Raw genomic sequence first — 16207 nt, forward strand, 5'->3', positions numbered from 1 at the left:
GAGACACAATCGTTTGTTTCTCCTGCTGACATTTTGCGGCAAATTTAACAAGTTTGCAAAGTTTCTTTGCAAAGTTTTCCTTTTTTTGTTGCAAAAACGCATTTGAAAAAAAGTAGAGTTGTTGGATGAAAAATGTGCGTCCGGCTCTGAGGACGAGATGATGGACTGACTTTTTAAGGAGGCCATGATTTGCAGCAGCGTGATCTGTTTGTTTGTTTGTATGTAGGTCATTTTTTCCTCTGCATGCGGAGGAAGGCGTTCGGGGGGGGGGGGGGGTGGGGGGGGGGGGGGGGGGTGGAGGGGGGTGTTGCCTGTTAAGTTTGAGGCGTCCGCTCCACGCCGCCGCTGCAGCAGCAGACTCATAAACCTACAGTGGGAGTTTATTCAGCGGCACGCTGGACGGCGTGATTTATCTAAATCAGAGCGCTCCCTGAGCCCGACACCGGAGACGAGACTCACTGTCACACTGTAATTCATCTCAGGTGTCGCCCACAAAAAACACACACACACACACACACACACACACACACACACACACAACAGCAGGTACAAACAGAAAAAAAACACTTTAGGTGCATGCAGAAGAATTCATGCACACATCTCAGATTTTACTTTTACTCAGCGATTAATCATTTTCAACAATTTAGCATTTAAAATGCAAAATTTGGAAACTCCTTTAATGTGAGTCTTTGCTGTTTTTTGCTGCTTTAAAATATTAGAATATGTTTCACCTCTGTCTCCTCGGGGACTACCCATTTTTACAACGGCCACGTTAGTCCCAAAAAAATGGACCAAAAGCCAATTTGTCCAACAGCCTGTTATCCCAAAAACAAACCCCGCTGCTCCGAGGTCCCTCTTTTTCTCCAAAAATACACAACCTCCCTGCAGTTCAGTCACAAAAAAAAATGCTCACGTTGTGTGTTCCTGTTAACCAAAGAGAAAAGAGAAAGAGCTAGGGAAAAGCATATATAATCATAATCATATATTTTTAAATTATGTAACATAAATAGTTTTAAATTATTTTTTCAAATCCTGTTTTCCTTAAAAACAACTTTTTTTTCTGTTCTTCTTGTTTTGTTTTATTAATTTGCTAATTTTGGGGGGAAAAAAGATAAAGCTATGGGAAAGGGAAAATATCTTCGGAAAAAAATATTTTTTTAAACCTGTGACAATTTCTTGGGACAAAAGCTCAAGCGAAAATGTCTAGGGAAAAAACAAAAAGCTGGGAAAAATGGGAAAAAAAAAACTCATGGAAAAGGGAGAATGTTCGGAAAAATGTCTAAGGAAAAAGCTAGGGAAAAAATTTTAATTTTTGTATTTTTCCCTTTTATAACTTTGCTAATTTTGAGGGAAAATGGGGTAAAACTAGGACAACAATGCAAAAGAAATTGTCAAAGGGAAAAAAAAATATCTTTAAAAATCTGTGAAAATTTTGGGAAAAAGGAGAAAGCTAGGCAAAATGTCTAGGGAATAAAAATCAAAAAGCTAGGGGAAAAAACTATCCTCATCATATATTTAAAATTATGTCACAAATTATTCATTTTTAAGCACTTTTCAAAACTTGTCTGCTTTTTTACATTTTTTTTGTTTGTTTGTGTGTTTGAATTTTTTGCTGATTTGGACACTTTACTAATTTCTGCCTAATTTTGGAGTTGCGTTGCTTGTTGCTTTTTCCCCACGGTTTGGATGGAAACCAGGCGTATTTGAGTGTCCTGGAGAAACAGAAATTAACCCCTGCCGGGCCGCTCTCTGGTCTCGGCCTGCTGCCCGGCGCCGGACCACGCCACGCTCCAGAGGCCGGGCATTGTGTTGCGTTGAACGCTCCCCGCAGCCATACGCTCGGTGAATATCTGAATATCAGATGCGTTAGTGAGCGCGGCTCAGAAGCGTGCCCTCTGCTTTACGGAGCGGCGAGCTCTTAAACAAAGCCGTTTTTAAGCTGTGAAGAGAGAAATATTTATGACTGATTGTTGGAGCGGCTTGTTATGGCGGTAAACAAAGCGTGTTGATTCGCAGTCAGACAGCTCACCTGCAGGCCGTTACACGATGAGAGCATCAATATTTCACACGCACACTGAGGGCCTGATTATGTTTTTGGTGGAAAATCAGCTCTTTATCTTCTGCAAGAAGAAAAACATGATGCAATCCAGCACTTTGGCTGCGAGGTGATGAGGCGTCTCTGGGACGCTGGATGATGGAGAGTGTGTGTTTGTAATGAAGCGGGCAGGTGAGAGACGCCGAGGACGCAAAGATCTGCAGGTTTATCAGCTCACACAGCAGCTGAATTCACTTTGATCGCCTCAACACGGAGAAAATACTCCGACCATTAAAAGATGAGGACTTCATATCACGTTTCATTGTTTTGATCACATGTTGGGAAGTTTTAGGACACCTTTACCCTTCATTTCTGTTGGTACTCTCATATTAAACTACCTGAGATTTCATGAAAAACAAAATCTTCAGAACTCTTAACAAAGTTTTTTTTACCATGTGACAGTAGTAATTATATACTTATGTATTTTACTTACTTATTTTTACCTACATACTTACTGACTTACATACTTACTATCTTATTAAACTATGTACTTACTTACATACATACATTATGTTACAAAAAAAGTCAGAATATTATGAGAATAATATAATGTAATGAATATAAATAATTATATTTCAAGAAAAAGGTTGCAATATTACAAGAATAATGTTGGAAGTAAATGAGAAAAAATGTCATAATATTTCACGAAAAAGTTAAAATATTGCAAGAATAAAGTCGGAATTTAATGAGAATAAAGTTATAATATTTCACAAAAAAATTTAATATTACAAGGACTAAATTGTAAAAAGTCATAATATTATGAGAATAAAGTTGTAGTTCAATGAGAATAAAGTAGTATGTTTTCAAGGAAAGAGTCATAATATTACAATCTTTCCCTCTTTAGGTAATTTCTTTCTTATAAATGTCTTGCAATCATGGCATTTTTTTTTTTAAAGATACCACAGGTTTTAAAGGGTTAAACTCATCCAAAAAATGAGAAGTTTGAAAAAACTCATGAATCAAATTTTTTAAAAATCCCAAAGACAGACTAAAAGCGAGAGTCTTGCTGTCAGCTTTGCGCTCTTTAATCAGACTTCCAAAAATCCCACCCGTCCCTGAACCAGCCTGCAGATGAGCTCACAGGATAAACGACACCGACAGGCGCCCCGCGGGCACAAGCGTAACCCGGAGAGGTGTCTGCTCGCCGTACAACACGTGTGCTCGTCCCCCTGACCTCGCCCTCACCCCGTCCTCTGACTCACTCAGATCAAACGCTCAACAGACGTGATCTCACTCCCCACACCGAGGATCAGGTGTGCACTGAAGCAACAAACACGGACTGATCCGCCGCTGAAAGTAGTCTCCAACACATGCTCTGTTGAAACTTTATATCTGTTTTTTATGGGTTTTTCATGTTTTCTCTCCCGTCGTTCAGCCCTGCAGGTTTGGCCGGCAGCCCCCGTCATCTCCGATATCTCCCTGATCCGCCTCTCGCCGGCCGCCGTGGCTACCGGCGACTCGCCCTTCAGCCCCACCTCACCCATACGTCAACCCCCACATGGAGCACTACCTACGCTCCGTGCACAGCAGCCCGACCCTGTCCATGATCTCCGCGGCCAGAGGACTCAGCCCCGCCGACCGTGAGTTCAACTTTCATCGTTTTTATTTCTACAACAGTCAAAGAACGAGAGCCTGGACTCAGAAAACTGTGTCTGGGTGGGTGCAGCTGGGGGGATTATTTCCAAATTTGGCACAAACGTTCACTTCAAGCCAACGACCAACCGATTCAATTTTGGTGGTGACAGGTTAAAGATCAAGGTCACTGTGACCTCATCTGTCTTGTTCTTGTGAACGGGATATCTTCAGGACACCTCAAAGGAATTGCTTTTGGCACAAACTTCCACTTGGACTCAACAGTGATCTGATTTTATTTTGGTGGTCGTGACCTTGCATCCATCGTATCCTCAAGAATTCCTTGAGGGAGTTTTTCCCAAATTAAGCACATACATCCACTTTAACTCAATGGTAAACTGATCTGATTTTGGTGGTCAAAGGTTAAAGATCAAGGTCATTGTGACCTTTCCTGTTCCATTCATATGATACCTCAAGAATATCTTAAGTGAATTTCTTCAAATTTGGCAAAAACTTCCATGTTGACTTAACTAAGAACTGATTTGATTTGTTGGCCAAAGGTCACTGTAACCTTGCATCCATCTTATAATCAAGAATACCTTGAAGGAGTTTCTTCAAATTTGGCACAAACATCCACAATTACTCAACCATGAACTGAGTACATTTTGGTGGTCATAGCTTAAAGGTCCAGGTCACTGTGACCTTGTCTGTCTTATTCTTGTGAAAGTGATATTTAAGAAAAATTTAGAGGTAATTTCCACAAATTGGGAACAAACACCCCCTTTGACTTAATGATGAACATATTTGATCTTAGTGGCCGAAGGTTAAGGATCAAGGTCACTGTGACCTCATTTGTCCCATTCTCGTAATGCAATACTTAGTAATACTACTAAGAAAATCTTGAGGTAATTTCTTCAAATTTGGCACAAACATCCACTTGGACTCAACAATGAACTGATTTTGTCTTGGTGGTTATGGGTCAAAGGTCAAGTCACTGCAACCTTGTGAGTCTTGTTAACATGATATCTATGGAACAGTTTGAGGGAATTTCTTTAAATTTGGCACAAACATTCACTTGGACATAAAAGTTAAAGATATTCGGTTTTAGTGGTCATAGGTCAAAAGTTAAGGTCACTGTGACCTCATCCGTCCTGTTCTCGTTAACAGTATATCTGAAGAACGAATTCTTTGGTTGATTTTGAAAACACAATTAAGCTGGAAAAATGTTTAATTCTCACATGAAGCGTTTAGTTAAACTGAAACAGGACCTCCTGTGTCTTTCAGCGCATGCATGAAAAAGTAAAAATATTAAATATTATATTATAAAATATATTTCCAATACTGCATAGAATGTAGTTTTTTAGAATAAACCGAAAGCTGTGTGAATGCATTGTTGGAAAAGTTGCTTTTCTTCTCTAAATTTCTGGGAGAAAAAAAAAGACCTGAGCTTGAGTTTGACAGCCGTTACTACAAACTCTTTTACAAACTATGTTTTTTAACCGGAGCCGAGGGGGAAACCTTGACCTGCTGCTGCTAGAGAGGGGATCCTTCAAAATAAAATCTGTGCAGCTCCATAAAAAGAGAAACACTCATCCAGCCCCTCCTCCGCCCAAATTCACCCGGACGCGATGACAACTCTTTCCTCAGCGCTGAATTACAATAACAGGTTGGAGCGCGGCGGCGGGACGGCGTATAAATCTCCTTTTACAGTCTGTCAGAGGTAATGTGCCGACGCTTTTAAACTTAAATAAGCGGCCGCGCCTGAAGCCGTGCGACGGGGAGAAAGAGACTGTTCGCAGAGGAGGGAATGCAAATCGCTGAAAGACGAGGCGGAGGGTTTTTTTTATGTTTTCCAGGTGACCTTTCTGGAAGTTTGGATAACATCCTGTCGTCACCCGGAGCTGTGGATTTGGACTTAACATTAAACACTGGCTTAATTTTTAAAAAAGAAAAACATGATGAGAAGGCAATGAGCAACTTAACAAGACACAAACCCAAAAATTAGCAAGAAATTAGTTATACAAAAAAAAAAAAAAAAATCCAGAAATAGGCAAAAAAAAAAAAATAGGTTAAAAAAAGTAAAAATAAATAAACAAATCAGTAAATAAATTACCTGAAAAAATGCTTATAATAAAAAATATCTATGTATAGTCTTTTTTTTTTTTAATGAATACAATATTTTAATTATTAAAAATAAAGCTCTTATGAAAAATTATCTCCCTCTTTTTTTTCTGACCCCCCCTTTTTAAACTAATTATCTGGTCATTTTCTTGTCACCTTTGCCTAATTTCTAACATTTATTGGACCCCCCCCCCCCCCCCCCCCCCCCCCCCCCCCAAAAGTCAAACTAATTTTCCAAAAATCTATATTTTTAAGTATACATTTTTTTAGGTTTTCAGCATATTTTCAGGTCTTTTATTTATGTATTTATTTATTTTAGCAACTTTCCTTTTTTGTGCCTGTTTTCAGGCACTTTTCCTGAAACTTTTTTTTAACTAATTTCCCACAAATTTTCGGCTCCTGTCTTGTGAGGTTGCTCATTGCTTTCTCCCCATGTTTTTGATTTGCTCAGATTTTAAAGGGTCAAATAGTCTTTTTTCTACGTCTCTTCGACCTCGCTGCTCTTTCTGTTGTTTCGTTTGATGGAGAAAAACGCTCTGGAGTTTCTCTCCGTCTTTCCTCGGCATCCAGGAGTTGAAACGTGACCGTGTGAGAGCGGCCGAGGTCAGCGCCAGCTCCTCGTCTGCTCCGCTTTAGCTGCGGAGCCGTAATGGCGTCTGAAAGATCACTTAGAGGGAACGAGGGGGAGACATTCGGTTCTCAGGCTGCAGAGGAACGCGGGAGAAATTCACATCAAACTCTGATCGGCTCTGACGTTTTTAAAAGCGCTTTACTGGGTGCAGATGTTCACGCGCAGGAGAACACATGAGGAGAGTTACACGAAATTAAACAGTTTTAACCATTTGAAAACGAGGTCACTTTTCCTGTGTGGCGTTCAGAAGCTTTCACCAGTATTTAAACCTTTAAACATGAGAAAATGTGTTAACTTTAATTTGAAAACAAAAGAGGCAACGAGCTCAACTTGAGATGTTCTGCAAATTGTAAGAAATAAGTAGATTAAGAAAATAAAAATAAAAAATAAAAGAAATAAAAAACTAGAACAAAATGTCCATTCAAGTATTTTAGAATTATTGTATTTAAAATTATTTTACATTATTATGATTTCTTAAACACTTTTTTCTGGTCATCTCCTTTTTGTCTTAATTTTATTGATATTGATATTGATATTCCGAAAGGAAATTTAACCTTTCCCTCCCCAGCCCAGCTGGCTTACATTGACGTGTGATGTTATATAATTTTGAATATATTTTTTAATTAATTTAAGGTAAAAAAAAACTTATCCAGATAATATTAATAAAAACAATAAATACTTATGTGATAGCTCTTTTGTTTGTTTTTTCCAAAAAACATATTTTTAATTATCAAATTATCAGTTGTTGAAAAATATTTAAAAGAATGATTACTGATAGTTTTTTTCACTTAAAAAAATATTATTTATTATTTTACTTTTTTTTTTAAATAAATGTTTGTTTGTTTGGGTTTTTTTTTTACAAGGGATTTTCTTTTCTTTTTTTAACTTGTTGACGCCCTGTGTTTATCTCACCTACTGCTGACATTCTTTTTCTCATTAATAATTGTTTTATTATTTCTTTGTTTTTCTTTCTTTTTTTGTTTTTCACCTGTTAACACCCTGTTTTTATCTCAGTTAGTAATAACATTATTATTATGTTGTTATTAATTTTATTTATCTGATTTAATCTTAACTCATTTCTTTAATTTTATCTTATATTATTTATTTTATTTCTTTTTTTTTTTTTTTTTTTTACAAGGTATTCTCTCGAAAAATTTAGGAAGACTTTCTGATTCTGAGAAGCTGTAACTGCAAATCTTGTATTCAAATCTGTCATTTTACAATAACATTCATTCTCCAGTCTCTATTAAATAAAGACAATAATAAATAATAAAAGTCAAGTCAATAAAGACAATAAAGATAAAAATAAAGACAGAAACTGATACCAGTTTTCCTCGTATGTTTGAGAAAACACAGAGGCCTGGAGGTGGGGGAGGGGTGGAGCACGTCCACGGGCCGCTGCACATCAGCGACCCCGCCCTGCTGGCCCCTCGGCCCGCCGGCCCATTCATGATCTCCTCAGCATGAGACGGGACAGAGCAGGAATTCACTCCTTCCTCCCTTCAGTCACCTCCTCCTCCTCCTTCTCCCTCTGACTCACTGACCTCCCCCTCCTCCCCCCTCTGTCTCCTCCACAGTGGCTCACGAGCATTTAAAAGACCGCGGGCTGTTCGGGCTCCCTCCTCCTCCTCCGGGGGCAGCCCGGCCGAGTATTACCACCTGATGGCCAGTCACCGGAGCCCGTATGGCGAGCTGCTCATGCAGGGGCCGGGCCACCGCGGGGGCCCACCTGTCAGACTACATCACCCCCATCGACGGTGAGTAAACCGAGAGAGTTACGAGACGAAAGTTCACAGCTGCTGGAGCCTTTTGGCCTCTCTGAGCTCTCAGTTATCTGTTTGCATTTTTCTTCAAAACACTGAAACCTTTTAAAAACGTCATCTCACACTGCAACTAACAATAATTTTCATTATTTGCACTCGTTTAGCCCATAAAATATTCAATCAAACTATCTCCATCATGACAACCCAAATTACAATCTGACAAGTTGTAATGGTGTTTTCTCTCCAAAACAATATTCAGTTTTCTGTTGCAGAAACCAGAGAAAACTGCAGATTTGAAGCTAGAAGTAAAAGTTTGACATTTGACAATTAAAGTTGTTGCAGATTCATTTCTGACAATTGATTAATTAATGACTCAGCTCACTGTGACAGCTTTATATTGAATGCAAGCAAACTGTGCAGTGACGTAGAGAAAAAAACATTAAATTAACTGAAAGTGTGCATCAGCTTTGTTATTTATTTTTTAAATCCTAATTTGCTTTGCTGTCCTTTGGTGACACTTTGCAGGTGTTCCCGGCCAGAAAAAAAACTGCAAAGTTTGCTTTTTAACTACTATAATTTATCAAAAAGAGGATGTTCAAATTTTGTGTAAATCTTTGTGCCACAACCATGAACTTTTCTCAACACTACAGGAAACACTTTCTGCATGAGAGCTGGGATATTTTGATAACGGCACTGCAGAAATACATCAAAAAAAACACAAAAAAGTAGAATTTACATGACATGCTCATTATATACAATTTTTGGGGAGCTGAGAGTTGAAGGAAAAGGATGGGGAATGTCAGGACAAGTTTGTTATGTACATGCATCAATATGCACCACCGGTCTGTCTCACGCTCCAGAATGCAATATTTTCAGAAAGACTTGAGAGAAATTCCTCGAATTTGTCACAAACTTCCACTTTGACTCAAATATGAACTTATTCCATTTCGGCTGTCAAAGGTCACTGCAACTTTGCATCTGTCTCATTTTTGTGAAGGCAATATCTCAAGAACACCTTTAGGGAAATCCCTCAAATTTCGCAAAAACATCCAGTTGTAATCAATAGTTAACTGATATGTAGTTGGCTGTCAAAGGTCATTGTGACCTTGTGTCCGTCTAATTCTTGAGAGTGTGTTTTCTCAAGAACACCTTAAGGGTATTAAGGGAACCGATTTAAATTTGGTGGTCAAAGGTCACCGTAACTCCAATTTACTCATTCTTGTTAATGCTAGATCTCAAGAATGTATTGAAGGAATCTCTTTAAATTTGGCACAAACGTACACTTAAGAACTGATTAAACTTTGGTGGTAAAAGGTTACTGTGACCTTGCATCCAAGTCATACTTCTTAACGTGCTACCTTAAGAACACCTTTTAGGGAATTTGTTTAAATTTGGCACAAACATCGACTTTGAAATGAATTGAATTTGTTGGCCAATGGTCACTGCGACTCAGTTTGCCTCATTCTCATGAACGCGATATCTCAAGAAACCCTTGAAGGAGTTTCCTCAAATTCGGCACGAACGTCCAGTTAGAAGGATGAACTGATCATAATTTGGTAGTCAAAGGTCACTGTGACAAAATTTTACACAAATGTCTAAAAGGATAAAATGATGACATTTTAAACCCAAAAGTTCAATTTCACTGTGACATCATAATGTTCTCCAAAAACCCTTTCTGTCCATTACTCAACGTATTATATCGTTAAGTCTAATTTTGAGACTAACATAGTTCGTCCTTAGGTCCTGCCGTCAGAGCAAAGCCCACCCTGCTCCGTCCAATGAGCTGCTTTGACACTGATTAAGCAGAATGAAATTCCTATCAGGCCGTCGAGTCCAGGTGGATGATGAAACAAAGATCACAGGAGAGGCGTATGAATAAAAAAAGGGCTTGTATACATTTTTCATGTCAAACAACTTCAAACGGCAGAGGCCTTCAGGTATCAGCTGCACAGCGCTCCGACACTGAGCCAGCACTTTTCCATAAACACAGAGGACTTATTGTGCCGCCGTGACATTTCCAGTGTTCGCCATCGCCGGGCACATTGGATCGCAGCAGGTATATTTAATGTAATAAATGCCGGCTTTGATCCGGCGCTCCGCTCTGCACCTTAAAAGGGGAGCCGTGTCCGAGGGGGAACTCCTGATGATGAACACCAGAGAGCGTAACGTCATCTGTCTGAGCGATGCCAACTGCACTTCTAGTCTGCCGACACTTCCTGTTCAGGGTTACTTCTGCCCATGAATCTGTGCCCTTTACTTTAAGATAAAAAACATGTCTGGACGAGGGAAAACTAGCAAAAATGCCCAATCTAAAAACAAGAAAGAAAGCAATACAATCGGGAAAATATTACGTAAAATTCTTTGAGGGAGTTTCCCCAAAATTGGCACAAACATCCACTTGGACTGAAGGATGAACTGATTGGATGTTGGTGGTCACAGGTCAAAGGTCAAGGTCACTGTGACCTTGCATCAGTCTCATTCCTCTGAATGTGATAGCTGAAGAAGGCTTTAAAGGAAGTTTCCTCAAATTTGGCACAGACGTCCACTTGGACTCAAAGATGAACTGATTAGATTTTGGAGGACGAAGGTCACTGTAACCACAAAACATTAAGAAAAACCTGACTGCTGCGCAGACAGTACTTCCGTTTGTTTAAAACACGACATCTGTATAACTGTGAAATCTGTCAGCGCCTTCAGAGAGGTAAAAAAAACAACTTTTAGGCAAAGAGCCAACCACTGGAGTCAGAGCAGAAGCAGCCGTCAGAGCAGAAGCAGCCGGCAGAGCTCAGCGGTTGAACAGGCGGTCAGCTCGGGTTAAACCCTTCCCCGCAGGTTCAGCAGACAGAGCGCGGGTTTGTGAATGAGCCTGCTGTGTTGTGGCGTCGGGGGCCAAACGTGTGCCGCAGGCAGCCAGCAGCGTGAAGCCGTCCAGCTCAGCGCTCACTAAAGCTGTCATAACTTCGTCTCCAGCCGTCCCGAACACTGTGCAGGCGCTCGGGCCAAAACAAACGGAAAGCACGCTCGCCTCGGCCTCGCCAGAGTGTCACTGTTCGGTTATTCACTTAAACTGTTGGATGTGGCTGAGAGAGGAAACATCACTTCATCTGCCAACAGCACGAACCGAGAACATTTTACACATCTACTGAGGAGGGAGCAAGGTTCTTGCATCTTTCAGTACAAACTAACGTCTTTAACATGCCTCACAAAGCTGCCAAAGAGTGTAAACTCTGACCTGAGCAAGTTTCATGCAAGGCAGGAAATTATGAAAAAATACCAAAATAACTATGCAACACTGCAAAAACACCATACCAAGTTATTTTGCCATAAATTTAAGACCTTAAATTTTCTTTTTTTCTGCACAGAGATGCACAAAAAAACACCTACCACTATTTCAAATTGTTAGGGGTTCAATCCAGTTTTGTACCAATTTATGATTATTTTCCCTCATAAAAGTTTTTGCAAATTCCTATGAGATGACACATCATGGAAATTAAATTTTCAAACAAATGCAACAAATATGACGCTAATCTAACAGATGTTGGCGCTGTAATTAAAGCCCAAAAAGTGCAACTCGACCCTAACATTATAAGTCCAATCAACTCATAATTGGACACACAAGTCCAGCTCAATGCGCGCTACAGAAAAGCTTTAGTCTACATTTTCCACCACTCCGATTTTTTTTTTTTTCTAAACCGTGATCCTGGTTTCTACCGAAGTCTCTTTGGATCATTTGAACAAGCTCAGCAAAACTCAGCAAAAGTTGATATCTCACTGCATTATTAAAACACTGACCTTTGAACTTCAAAAGGGTTTGAACAATGCAATTGCCACTTTTCATTGCAATAAAATTTTTCATAATTTAATTTTTCTTTCAACTGTGTTAAAGTTGCGCTGTCGTTGAGTCGCCAGCTCAAAATAAGATGAACCTTTATCAATCCCCACTGGAGAAATTCAGTCGCCGCAGCAGCTTACAGTGCAAGCAGTAAAAACACATTAAAGCATTTAAAATATCCATATATGCTAAAAACTATACAAAAGAAATGCACAGTAACAACAACAAGCACTGCAATCAATTAATAAATAGATAAATTAAGTCAAAGTCAAAGCTTTGCTGCATATTTGACATTTTTTCGTAAGTATAAAGTTTTGTAGTTCATCTCTGGATCTCTGGCTGTTTGTGTAGAGTTTAAGTGAGTGCGTGCAGCACACACACAAGCACATGCTCGGCCCTCTGAGTGGCCTCGCTCAAAAGCTCCTGGATGAACCGGGACAGAGCGTTTTTTCCCCCCAAATGTTCCCCAGCAGCTGTGGCATCGTTTGAACCTGCAACCTTCTGGCTTCAAACAGTTTGGTTACATACAGACCACAGTGGCACCGAGAGCCTCGGGGGCCGCGGCGCGCACACACTCATTCACTCTCCAAATCACTCCACACACACTCGCCCTCCCGGCGGCGGCCGCTGATATAAATCACTGTGGAGGACGGGGGAGGGGTGGCGAGCGAGTCGGGCCGGGCTTTTCCATTGGTCCATTTATCAGGGGAAGTGGCACATTAATAAACACATCTCCCCAGAGGTGAGAGGAAGTAACAGAGATGAATACGGCTGCTGGTCCTGAACGGCTTCATCTGAGCCGCCGCGATCACCGATAACGCAAAAAAACGCCTGACCCTCCCCGCCGCCCCCCCCCCCCCCCCCACCATCACCGTCAGCCGCAGCTCAACTTTAGCGCCTTAAGTGTCCAAATTAGCGTCCCACGACACCAGCCCCGCCAACGGTAATGTCTTTGGTAATAAACCTCCCGAGCTGAGACATCCCTCGAGGAAGCAGCGTTGATGTTTTTCTCGTGTTTTTTCGTTTTATTATCATTCAGACCCCCCCCCCCCAAAGTCCCACAGCACCAATTTCTAAACAGATAACATATGTTGGAGATTTGTACTGGAGGATATACTTAGAAACAACCTTTTAGAGCCGTCATTAAGGACGGCAGCGAAAGCAAACATAGCAGAATTAATCGGTCGGGAAGATTAGACGCCGAGGAATAACCAGGCGGTTTTTCTGAGAGTCTGTGACAGGAAGTCAGAGGGTTTGATCCGTGCCAGATGTGGTTTGGCCCCCAAACTGTTTCTTTGCAAAATGACGTGGAGTAATTGTCATAATGTCGAGAGTGGCAGAAATTACAGACTGTATGGAAAGCATTTTTTTTCTTGTTTACTTTGACACAAGCAAATACGCTTGATTTCTTAAAAACACAAAACAAAACAAAAAAACACATCTGAGGGCCGAGAGCAACTTACAACAAAAAATTCGCCCAAAAAAAGCAAAAAAATAATAAGATGAGAGCATGAGCTGACATTCAAGCGTAGACACCGATGGAGGATGAGGGCGGAGCGGACATTCGGAAAAACCAACAGAGAATGAAAGCTGAGTGGAGATTCAGAGACATCGGCGGACACGCCAGCAGAGAATGAGAACGAACGGAAATTTGGAGACATCGGTGGAGAATGAGAGCGGAGCGACATGGCTGAAATGTGTTCTATCGACATTCTATCGACTACATCTCAAGGACTAAAAGAAAAACGTGGTCGCCACTAAAAGCCTTTGTTCAATGCCTAAAATATAGCTAGAAAAACAGTGAAAGGTTGCAATAAAACACCCATGTTTGGAGCCTAAAGTCCACTTTAAAAACAGTGACGGGTTGCTACAAAACATCCGCATTTGATGCCTATAATGCAGCTGGAAAACAGTGATGCATTGCTACAAAAAAAACATGTTTGGTGCCTTAAATCCACTTTAAAAACAGTGACAGGTTTCTAAAAATTACCCTTGTTTGGGGCCAACAAAGCCACTGTATAAACAGTGACTCATCACTACAAAACACCTACATTTGATGCCTAAAATGCAGCGAGAAAAACAGCAAAACATTGCTCCCAAAAACCCATGTTTGGTACATAAAAAATTCACTGAAGACAGTGACCAGTCACCACAAAATACTGACATTTCTTGCCTTAAAAGCTGCTGGAATCAGCGACTGATTTATTAAAAGAAAAACATGTTTGGTGCTCAGAAAGTTGCTGGAAAATCAGCGACAGGTTTTAAAAAACACGTTTAGATAATCAATTATTCACTTCATTACATTATTGAATAAAAATATCAAATTCAGCTTCACAAGTGTGATGGTTCTCTATATTATAATACTGATTATTAACTATCCGTTTTTGGACATTTTATAGACTTAATGATTAAAAACATCTGACACAACAACATAAACAAACAGGACGTTGAGAGTCTTTAAACGGTTTTTGTTGTTTAGATTTCAGTTCCTCGTCTGAATTTACATTTCCGAGCAGAGATCGATCACATCGCTCTGCATACATTTCCTCCCAGTTGAGATCAATTCTCTGTAAATTGCCCTCATTTAACATCGTGAAGTACAAACCCAGACTGTGCGATGTTTATCTCGAGTAATTACGGGGAATTATTGTACAGGAGATTGATTAGTTATGTCTGAATCTTAATGGGGTCGCCACATGTGGGCAGATGTCAGAGCTGCGCCGGCTTTCACGCAGACGAGTTTTGGAGATTAAAGTTACGACAAGGAGTGTTTTCATGAAGTGTGTTGCTCAACAGCACGTCAGCAGAGAGGATGCCCACTGGAGGACAGTTTTTAACGTGGAAGTCTTATTTTTCTGAATCTTTAAAGGTTTAATTTTCTTTAAAAAAGTGAAAGACACAAGTAAAAACTTACTGGAGCCTCCTCTATATGTATTAGCAAAATTTAAGAATATTTTCTGTCAAAAACATTGAAAAGGGCCATGAGAAACTTAAGAAGAAATAACGCAAAAATAGCACACAATTTGTAAAATTTAAAAAATTAGATAATTAAAATAAAACAAGGAAATCACCCAAAAAATGTCAATTGTCAATTGTCAAACAAAAAAAAGGCAAAGGAAATGACTGGAGCAAAAGTGCTTAAGAAATAATATTAATAATACTTCTGTAACAAACTTCTACTTCTGTAAATACAATAATTAGAAATATTGTTGCTTTAGTTTATGAAATGTGGTTTTTAATTTTCTTAATATACTTTTTAAATTGCTGTGCTGCTCTTTGCCTTTTTATTTCATTTTATTTTTTTTTTACTTCATTATATTGTTTTTGAAAGAAATCAAACCATATTGCTCATGGTCCGAAGATTTAGACATGTGAAACGCACATGAACCCAGCACAAGAAAATTCCAATTAAGCCATATTAATCTATATTTTTGCATTAATTATTTTAGAGTTATCCAGCTTTTTTAAAAAAAAAAAAAAATCAAAAAATATTTTGTTATTGTTTCACTTTTTCTTGATTTAAAAAAGAATTTAAATTTAATTTTTTTAAGTTAGGTTTTTGGCCTCAAACAAAGACAGAAAATAAGTAATAAGATTTTTTTTTTCTGTTTCTGACGTTTTCCTTTTTGTGGATTTGCTTCAGCTGTTTGTGCCACATGGCGCCTCCCTGAGACTCGATAATGTCCTCTGCCAGCCTCAGTTTCCATCAGCGTGAACAAATTGTTGACTGTATTTAAAGTGAATCAGTCTCGAGCGCTTATTGACGGGGCCGCTCTGCGTCCGTGGGGTTTGAGTGTCGCGAGGAGGCTGCGGCGGCATCCATCACGCCCGTCAGCTCTCCGCCTCCTGAAATAACGCCCGCGAGTGACACGGGCCGATCCAGAGAGCGACTCTTTCGTTCAGACAGAGTATTTAGACTCTCAGCGGGGCGGGGGCTCACGATGGAGGATGTGCGGCATTTATCACCTCCGTCACATTAACTCCAAAAAATAACTGAAATAATGATGAATAAAGGAAATCAATACCTGGGTTTTAGTGGGGTGGCCTTTTTTTTTAAACACTGATCTATGCGTAGTTTCATGCAGGGCTGGAAAATACAGACAGTGTTTTTATTTTTCTTTGGCTTTCCCTTTCAGACACAATATATATTTTGATACTTCTGCTCTAAACTAGTGAAGACTATTAAATCCCAA

The 16207-nt window shown here is 39.7% G+C and overlaps 1 pseudogene; it reads left to right on the forward strand.

Moving 5' to 3' along the window:
* LOC121963053 overlaps window positions 1-16207 on the forward strand; it is a 78285-nt pseudogene that overhangs the window by 51783 nt on the left and 10295 nt on the right.

This window comes from Plectropomus leopardus, chromosome 24, assembly GCF_008729295.1.
Source record: "Plectropomus leopardus isolate mb chromosome 24, YSFRI_Pleo_2.0, whole genome shotgun sequence".
NCBI lineage: Eukaryota > Metazoa > Chordata > Actinopteri > Perciformes > Serranidae > Plectropomus > Plectropomus leopardus.